Source organism: Odocoileus virginianus, chromosome 29 (genome assembly GCF_023699985.2).
Source record: "Odocoileus virginianus isolate 20LAN1187 ecotype Illinois chromosome 29, Ovbor_1.2, whole genome shotgun sequence".
Taxonomy (NCBI): domain Eukaryota; kingdom Metazoa; phylum Chordata; class Mammalia; order Artiodactyla; family Cervidae; genus Odocoileus; species Odocoileus virginianus.
Window position 1 is genome coordinate 21,289,266 of NC_069702.1, and position 10,278 is coordinate 21,299,543.

Below are 10,278 nucleotides of genomic sequence, written 5' to 3' on the forward strand. Positions count from 1 at the left end.
TCTTTATCTGAAAATACAGGCACGTTCTGAGATACTAAGGGTTAGGAATTCAACATATGCATTTCACAGGGGGATGACAATGTAGACCATAACAACTAGTAAATGTACACACAGAATGCTCCATTTTCTAAACTGTGATGTTGTGGTAGAACCAAAAATCCTAGATTGGAAGTCCGAGTTCTAGAGCTAAGGAAGGATTTTAGAGATAATCTACTTCACTGCGTCTTCACTTTGGCCAGACATAAGAACTTTCAAAGCACACCAATGTCTGGTCCCAGACCCAGACATTCTGATGATTTTAGACAAATATTTCCCAAAAGTGGTTAGAGAATCACACAATAGATTTATGAACATGCAAATTCCTCTAAAAGGGCCATTGCTGCTTTCATTCTGAATCTCCAGAAATGGAGCCAAGTCCATTTATCAAGTGCGTTAGGAATTATTATGAACCTGGAAGTCTGAGAAGCTCTGACCTAGTTTTCACCCTCTCATCTTACAGGTCAAAGGGCTGAGGCTCCGTGAAATTAGTTCATCCAAGGTAACCCAGCTAGAGAAAGGCAGAACCAGAAGGAAATTAGATGTCAGATCTCTTGAAACCTAATCCAATTTTTTAAGCTGGATTCTCTGTGTTGGTGAAGCACTGTGTGGACGTTTAAATGATCTTGCAGCTCTGGTCCCAGTCCTAGACTGCATCTACCCTTGAATTCAGGCGTGTCCTGACAAATCTGGAAGCCCAATAGGATCATTGCAGTGATATTTCCATGAAAAAGGCATTCCAGGAGCCTGTATTGTGTTCAGGGACAATGGGCAGCATCAGAACTGATGGGTTACTGTGAATACAGCCTTCTACCCTGCTGCCAGGCCCTGCTGGGCTCACCTCCTCAGATGTAGGCCTGAGTCCTGGGTGGCAATTCAGGGACGCAAAGCCAGTGGAGGAGACTGCCATCCCGGGAGCAGCAGCAGCAGCAGGAGTTGGTGGCTTAGAATCACTTGCCGTCAGAGAACAGCAGTCTCTTTTCAGTCATGGGCTGGCCGACGAGCAGCAGTTGTTGACCGGTGAGCTGGAACAGCAGCTCAAGAGATTTTCAATTCTGTTGCTATAACCCATCCAAAATCCCTGGGCAAAGAGAGCTCTCGGGAGCTTGGTGTCAGCCTATGAGTTAGTGGAGGCCGTGGACATGCATATACAAATAAGTTGTGACATGATTTTAGACAATCTAATGTATCAGAATCCAAAAAATAAGCACCAAATCCCTCAGGAGGTGATGATCCGAGTACATTTAAATTTTTTTCATAAACATGCAGCTTGAAGATTTTGTTTAACAGAGGCTTTCTTGTGCATTTAGGGGCTTCCAAGGTGGCGCTAGTAGTAAAGAACCTGCCTGCCAATGCAGGAGATGTAAGAGATGTGGGTTCAATCCCTGGCTCAGGAAGATCCCCTGGAGGAGGACATGGCAACCCACTCCAATATTCTTGCCTTGAAAACCCCATAGACAGAGGAGCCTGGTGGGCTACAGTCAACAGGGTTGCACAGAATCAGACACGGCTGAAGAGACTTAGCATGAACTCTTACGCATTTATATTTTGTTGTTGCTGTTCAGAATAACCAGACTTGAATGAGAAAAGAACAACAAAATGTCGACGTGTTATGAAACACCAGAAATGGGGGGGGGGGGGTGGAAATGGATCTGAAATGGATCTGAAACCAAGATAGACATCACTGAAGAGTTTTTTAATTTAGTGTATATTTATAGCACTATAATTCAGTTTAGCCTCAGTATTTCAGTACAGTTCAATTGCTCAGTCATGTCTGACTCTTTGTGACCCCATGGACTGCAGCACACCAGGCCTCCCTGTCCATCACCGACTCCCAGAGTTGACTCAAACTCATGCCTATCGACTTGGTGATGCCATCCAACCATCTCATCCTCTGTCATCCCCTTCTGCTCCCACCTTCAATCTTTCCCAGCATCAGGGTCTTTTCAAATGAGTCAGTTCTTTGCATCAGGTAGCCAAAGTATTGGAGTTTCAGCTTCAGCATCAGTCCTTCCAATGAATATTCAGGACTGATTTCCTTTAGGATGGACTGGTTGGATCTCCTTGCAGTCCATGGGATTCTCAAGAGTCTTCTCCAACACCACAGTTCAAAACCATCAATTCTTCGGCGCTCAGCTTTCTTCACAGTCCAACTCTCACATCCATACATGACTACTGGAAAAACCATAGCTTTAACTAGACGGACCTTTGTTGGCAAAGTAATGTCTCTGCTTTTTAATATGCTTTCTAGGTTGGTCATAACTTTCCTTCCAAGGAGTAAGCATCTTTTAATTTCATGGCTACAGTCACCATCTGCAGTGATTTTGGAGCGCCCCAAAATAAAGTCTGTCACTGTTTCCACTGTTCCCCCATCTATTTGCCATGAAGTGATGGGACCAGATGCCATGATCGTAGCTTTCTCAATGTTGAGTTTTAAGCAAACCTTTCACTCTCCTCATTCACTTTCATCAAAAATCTCTTTAGTTCTTCTTCACTTTCTGCCATAAGGGTGGTGTCATCTGCATATCTGAGGTTATTGATATTTCTCCTTGAAATCTTGATTGCAGCTTATGCTTCATCCAGCCCAGCATTTCTCATGATGTACTCTACATATAAGTTAAATAAGCAGGATGACAATATACCACCTTGGCGTACTCCTTTTCCTATTTGGAACCAGTCTGTTGTTTCATGTCCAGTTCTAACCATTGCTTCCTGACCTGCATACAGATTTCTCAAGAGGCAGGTCAGGTGGTCTGGTATTTCCATCTCACAAAATGTGGTCCACTGGAGAAGGGAATGGCGAGCCACTTCAGTATTCTTGCCTTGAGAACACCATGAACAGTATTTCAGAGATAAATCAGCTTTCTAGACGGAGGACACATCTGTTTTAATTGAAGTTTCTATAAGACTTGTTGCTGTTCTAACCCTGCAGTGTGTTTCTCAAAGTGTGAATCCAGAACCACCTGCTCTAGAATTACCTGATGATTATTTAAAATGCAAGATTCTCATGTTTGTTGTTGTTGTTGTTCAGCCACTAAGTCAGGTCCAACTCTTTGCAACTCCATGGGCTGCAGCAGGCCTGGTCCCTCTGTCCTCCACTATCTCCTGGAGTTTGCTCAAATTCATGTCCATTGAGTTGATGATGCTATCTAACCATTTCATCCTCTGCAGCCCCTTCTCATGAAATCTACCCAATTTCTGGAGATGAGTTTGAGAATCTGCATTTTTCACAGCTACCTATGTGATTTAGAGAGATCTCTTTTTCTAGGGTCTCTGTAATGTCTGAAGTTATTACTGAAGTTGTTACCTGAGGTCCCTTTTTTCTCAGTATCCTTACCTGATTTTTCCAGTTGACCATGCTCCTGGGTCCCTGAATTCAGTTCAGTTCAGCTCAGTCACTCAATCATGTCCAACTCTTTGTGACTCCAAGGACTGTAGCACACCAGGCTTCCCTGTCCATCACCAACTCTGGGGGCCTACTCAAACTCATGTCCATCGTGTCGGTGATGCCATCCAACCATCTCATCATCTGTCATCCCCTTTTCCTCCCGCCTTCAATCTTTCTCAGAATCAGGGTCTTTTCCAGTGAGTCTGTTCTTCACATCTGGGGGCCAAAGTATTGGTCCCTGAGTAGGCTGTCATAAATAGTTGATATGACAAAGACTCTGAAACTGTACTTATTAAAATTTAAATTTCTTCTTCTGCAGTGTGTTCAAACAAAAGCCACCATCCCTGAAAAGAGAGAGAGTTGCGCTACCCACAGTCCCAAGTCCCTGTTTTTGAGCTGTTATAAAATTGGCTTAATAGCAAAGAAGATGTATTTTGACTATTGGAAAGATGTAAGAAATTCAGATGTGAGCTTCTGGCAATCATGTAACTTGATGAAACTTGTCTTATACCATATCATCCCCTTTACTATGCACGGAGATAGTTTCTTGCCATTCCCTTTACTATGCATGGAGTTAGATGTTTGAAAGGTAGGTTTTCTAAATATCTCCCTGGTTTTAAGTTTATGCATGTTTGGAGGCTTAATAAGCACTTTCAAGTGCAGTCTCAGAATCAAAGATCTCTGATTTGAAAGCAGTTTCAGGCATTATCACCCCCAAGAAGGGGCGTACCTCTACATACCAATGCCTCATCTTTCCTTAGATTGTTCCAAAATTAGAAATTAAGCCCCAAAAAGCAAATGGGGGAAAAGAAAATGCTTTCAAGTAAATTCAAACTTTTTTATCTTACTACTGATTCATACTGATGGGAATTCTCTATACCATCTCTTTGCTGGAGGGGAAAGTGCGAAGGGAGATCTGACAAAGTCAAATGGCAAAAGCAACTGAGTATGAGCCGTTCTGAGATGGAATTCAGAGAGCAGATTAAATGTCCATGAAGATAAACTTCATGGCATTCACTATTGACTTCTATCCAGCCCTGTTAAGGTAAACAGTTTAACTTACACTTTCTCCAAAATATTTTTTTTCCATTTATTTTTATTAGTTGGAGGCTAATTACTATACAACATTGCAGTGGGTTTTGTCATACATTGAAATGAATTAGCCATGGATTTACATGTATTCCCCATCCCAGTCCCCCCTCCCACTTCCCTCTCCACCTGATCCCTCTGGGTCTTCCCAGTGCACCAGGCCCAAGCACTTGTCTCATGCATCCAACCTGGGCTGGTGATCTCCAAAATATTTTAATGTAGAAGTCCAAGTGATTCCTCTTTCTAGGAGAGACCCTGCAGGAATATTCCTTTCCTTTTCTTTCCCTCCACCCTCATTCTGCTCCTACACTGGAACCTTTGAACCTAGAGGAGCCTAAGGATACTCGGATTTTTCTAACTATGATTTGCATCATTTTGGGGGCTGGGTGTCGCTGTTTGGCTGTTTTTCTTTTTCAAAGACCCAGTGAAATTTGGCCAGGGAGAAAAGAGATCGTAATTCACTTGTTTGGGAGGGGGAAAAGTCATCAAATGCTTTTTTTTAAAGTTTCACACTTCACCAAAAAATTACTAAACATAGAAAAAGCTACTTTGAGTTCTACAAGCAATGGTATAACACAGGCACACCCCACCAAGATGAATCCCTGAAGAAAAGTATAATCACACTACATTTTTCCAGATTCCAACCCCCACAGCAGATGTGCTCTGGGATGTTGCTCAAGTGTGGGACTGTTTTATGGATTTCTCCCCTAAAACCCACATCCCTGCCTTTCTTCAGAAAAAAAAAAAAGTGCAAAAACAAAAAATGATGGGGACAAAAGAAATTCGGAATCAGTGGCTAGCCATCTGAAAAGAAATGAAGGGCCAAAGATCTGATAGACTTAGTCTCTCTTCTCCTGTGGTTTTTTTCCTTCCAAATCACATTCCTATTCTTGGTCTACAAAGGCTCTTAATATTTCCTTGAAAAATTTACTCCCTGGAGAATTTGAGAAAGAGAAGATAGCATAGGCATCTATCCTTCAAGTCTCCATTTTAACAGAGGGGAAGTGCACAATTAAATAATGCGTTCTCGCTCAAAATATATTTAAAAGCAATGAAAAACATAAGCTGGAGTCAGTTGTTGTTCAATTGCTAAGCCACGTCCGACCCTTTGAGACCCCATGGACTGCAGCACTCCAGGCTTCTCTGTCTTTCACCAGTTTCGAGTTTGCTCAGACTCATGGCCACTGAGTTGGTGATGCCAACCAACCATCTCATTCTCTGTCATCCCCTTCTCCTCTTGTCTTCAATCTTTCCCAGCATCAGGGCCTCATATCCAATGAGTCAGCTCTTTTTATTAGGTGGCCAAAGTATTGGAGCTTCAGCTTCAGCATCAGTCCAAAACATGAGGTGGAGTCAGAGTTCCCCTCCAAGATATTGACTCATGGATTAGTATCATTCATGGATCTCCATAATCTGCAGACCAAGAGCTGTCTTCACTAAGCACTAAGACATCTTTTTTTTTTTTTTTAAGACATCTTTCTAAGCAAGATGCCATTTGTTACATGGTACTCAGGAAGAGAAATGGGCTACTGTTTTGCATTTTGCTCATCTTTTCTACAGCACGGGAAATGATAGCTAGCCCTCCTCTTACAGTCGTTTTCACTCTTGGTGTTTTGCTTACACATAACTTTTAAGTACTGGGAACATATTGTACTTGCCATTTAAGAGCATTCTGACTAAGATAATTAAAACTACATACCCCTGGATGGATCTATAAGCTTGCTTGATTTTACTTCTTGAATATTTTTTCAGTGACCCTTCTGTAAGTTAGGACATAAGGAGGAAGCATTGAGTAGTTAAATACAAATCCACAAAATCAAACCAGCTGTTACTCCCACCTCTGCTTAAAAATGAGTGAAGATCATTAAAGAAAGTCAAGGCCACAAAAGACGTCTTATAGAGGAAGGTACCTGAGGATTTCTTATAGAAGTTCCTGACCATCTGAGGAAGATAAGTTGAGGCTTAAAGTACATTTCTTTCACCAACTGGGAAGTCTATCATGTGTGATAGTATGAAAAGCTTCTACATGAATGATTTTATTTGCTTTTCAAGACACATCTATATGATAAGCTCACAGGTAGAATTATTCACAAGCTCAAGTAAAGCAAACTGAGATGCATAGATGGAAAGGCCACAGAATTCCAAGCAAGCTTTCTGCCTTAGGAGGCACTATTCTTTCCATTACTTTATGGTATTGAATCTCAGCTTTCTGTTCCTAGACGACAGTCATATCGACCACACAGTTCTAAAACTTGATGGAGTGGAATCCTTACTAGGCTTCCTCCTGAGTAGGTTGTGAGAATTATACCAAGTCAACATGTACTTAGAATAGTGCCTACCAGTTCTGTGTCTATGTGTGTACCAAAATGGATATGTACATTTGTATATATAATACACATGTGTGTACATAATATATACATATGTAAGTGTAAAAATATATTATGTGTGCAAACATGCACACACATACATTCTAATATACACACACAACTTGACAACAGATGCATATGTGCATGCTAAGTTGCTTTAGTCGTATCTGACTCTTTGCAATCCTATGAACTATAGCCCTCCAGGCTCCTCTTTCCATGGGATTCTCCAGGCAAGAATACTGGAGTGGGTTGCCATTCCCTCCTTCAGGGGATCTTCTAGACCCAGGGATTGAACCCACACCTCTTATGTCTCCTGCATTGGTAGGTGGGTTCTTTATCACTAGTGTCACCTGGGAATTGCTGAAAAGGCATATGTAAATAACAATTATAACCAGATTAGCTACTCAAGTAGAACAGCTTACCAGATCTCAGACCCTCAGTTCACTTCAGTTAAGTCGCTCAGTCGTGTCTGACTCGTTGTGACCCCATGGACACACAGGCACACCAGGCCTCCCTGTCCATCACTGACTCCCAGAGTTGACTCAAACCCATGTCCACCGAGTCAATGATGCCATCCAACCATCTCATCCTCAGTTGTCCCCTTCTCCTCCCTCCTTCAATCTTTCCCAGCATCAAGGTCTTTTCAAATGAGTCAGTTCTTCACATCAGGTGGTCAAAGTATTGGAGTTTCAGCTTCAGCATCAGTCCTTCCAATGAACACCCAGGACTGATTTCCTTTAGGATGGACTGGTTGGATCTCCTTGCAGTCCAAGGGACTCTCAGGAGTCCTCCAACACCACAGTTCAAAAGCATCAATTCTTCAGCGCTCAGCTTTCTTTATAGTCCAACTCTCACATCCATACATGACTACTGGAAAAACCATAGCTTTGACTATACGGACCTTTGTTGGCCCTGGAGAGTTTTAAAAAATAAATTTTAAAAAGAACTTTCTCTTTAGTTTCTTCATCCTCTTGCCCTGGAGAATAGCTATGTTTCTAAAAAGTTTTAAGTCCAATTTAATGTTTTTTAAAAAAGTAAAATTTGCCTTAGGAATAGGTCTGTGAAGCCAAGAGGCTGAGAACACCCCTTCTGCCCACCCAGCCCAGTCACACTCAGCAGGCATTCAGGCCCACTGGCCTAACAGGGATGCTTCTGGCTCAACATTCTAGGCTCCTGGCCCACCTGTCAGCCAAAACACATTTAGAAGGAAGTAGCCCAGCTTCTCACTCTATTCCCAGTTCAGCTTCTGGGCAGGCTTAATTTTCGACATCCCTTGGAGGTACTTTCACACCTTCAAGGAAAGACAGCATTTCCAAACAAGGACACAGGCACATCAGTTTAAGGACAGAAGAACATCAGACGACAGCTTCCTCTCCTAGGAGGAATTTTTCAGGAGGCGACACACGTGGCTGTGTGCTCCTATATGGGGGCGGAGGGAGTGTCTGTTTGGGGGGGGGGGGGGTGGCATTTGCTCATCTCTTTGACTCCCCAGACCCCAAGGTAGGGTGTGCAGAAGTCTTTAAGTCTCAATCAATCCAATCGGCAGAGCAGTCTCCCCTCGGGCTGGGGCAACCGCCTCAGGAGTCGGTTGCCTGAATGGTTGAGAATCATCAGGCGGGGAGAGGTTTCCTAATAAAACTCTAAGAATGATCTCAAATCTCCAGTACTTAAGAAGTACTTAAGAGACGGAATACAGCGTGAAAGTGATGGAGGGGTGGAGGGAAGGGAAAACGGGAGATACCAAAGAATGGGCGAGACTGATTCCAGCACACGGGATTGGGCGAGGGCGAGGGGCGTGGGGAGGAAGGAAAGTCTAAAAGCTCAGGGCGGATCCTTGGCCGTCGCGCTTGCCTGCCGTCCCTCGCTGGGTCCTAGGCGGTCCCCTTATGTGCCCTGTCTCCGCACTGCCGAGCTCTGAAGGCTTCGGACTCGGACGCGTGTGCCTTGCCAAGCGCACCTAGCCTGGCGCTCCGATCGTGGACTCGAGCCGGCTGCACCGTCCTTGGTCGGGGGGGAGTCTGGGCCGATAGTGCGTGGAGAAAGAGAGGAGAAACCCCTGACTCACGAGGCGAGGCCGCTTTTGGGGCCCTCGGAATCCGGGAGGAGAGGTTGCCCCTCCCGGTCGTTTTCTGGGTACGGGTGGTCCCGGGTGTTCCAGGTTTCGGCGCTGGGGTGATTCTAAGAGACAAGCTGCAGGAAGGGTGAACTTAATAGAAGACGAGAAGCGGATGCTACGCGGCGGTTCAGACAGGGGTGTGTGGGGGAAACGCGCAACCCTGTTGGACCCACTCCCTCCATCCCCCCGCCGCGCCCGGCGGCGGCGACACGTCTATGCTGGCTGGCGCGCCGGTGTGACGGCTACACTGGTACCCTGGGCCTCAGAGAGCCGCAGAGCGTAGAAGTGGGCCCAGGACCCTGGAAACTATCCCCGGTAGGTCCGGTTTCAGTCTCGGCTCCCCAGTGCCTGAGAACTGGTGCATTCTTTCCCCAGCCCTCCGGTTCCCGCACGCCGGTGATCTTCGGCTACACCCTGGAAACTCATCTTGGGAAATAGACGCGTTCCCCTCCTACTCGCAAAAGCTAGAAGACTAGAGGGGTTCGCGATCCACGCAGAGAGCGCGCTCGGAGATTCCAGAGTCGGGCCAGTTCCAAGCAATCTGCCCTTGACTGGGGACACAGCAAATGCTAGTGCGGCAGCCGCTTGAGTTGCCTTTTGCCCAGTCCGGAGGACCTGGCAGGCACTCGGAGCGCAGGCCACCTGCCTGGACTTCACGGCACCAGCCTACTCCAAGCCTGCATGACCCTATGACCTTGTTTCCCCCGCAGCTGTGTGTAGACATTTACGCCTATGGCTTCAGCCAGCAACCTCAGCTAGTTTGGCAGATGGGTGGGATTATGGAATTTTAGAAAGTCTCATCCGAGAAAGTTGATACATCCAAACGCTTGAAAATGCAACATTAAAATAAAACATTTCTCAGTTTGCCTTGGCTGAAGGCAAAACTAGCTCTGGGCACCCTTCCCCTACTGCTTCCCGCCCAAAAAAGTCTCCTAGGTAGATTGGTCAGTAAAACTTCACAGCCCTAAAGCGTCTGCCACTCACTCAGCTACCTGATCGCCTGGGCATTAGCTCAGCCAAGGTTCAGTTTTCTTCCTGATTGAGTGTTTACATTGATTACCATACAAAAGAAAACACAGGAGAAGCTCAAAAGTGTCTACAGTATCCTTAAAAAACAACAACAAGATTCTAGACTCTGAAGAAGTCCTTTTCAAGAAGCAGTATTTGCTTACTGTTTCTTTAGACTTAACTTCTTCTTTGACTACCCAACAGGTAATCTAGCCACCATAGTGAAAGGAAGATTCTGGAAGGATGGGATAGACATGAAGGAGCATTCAAGGTTT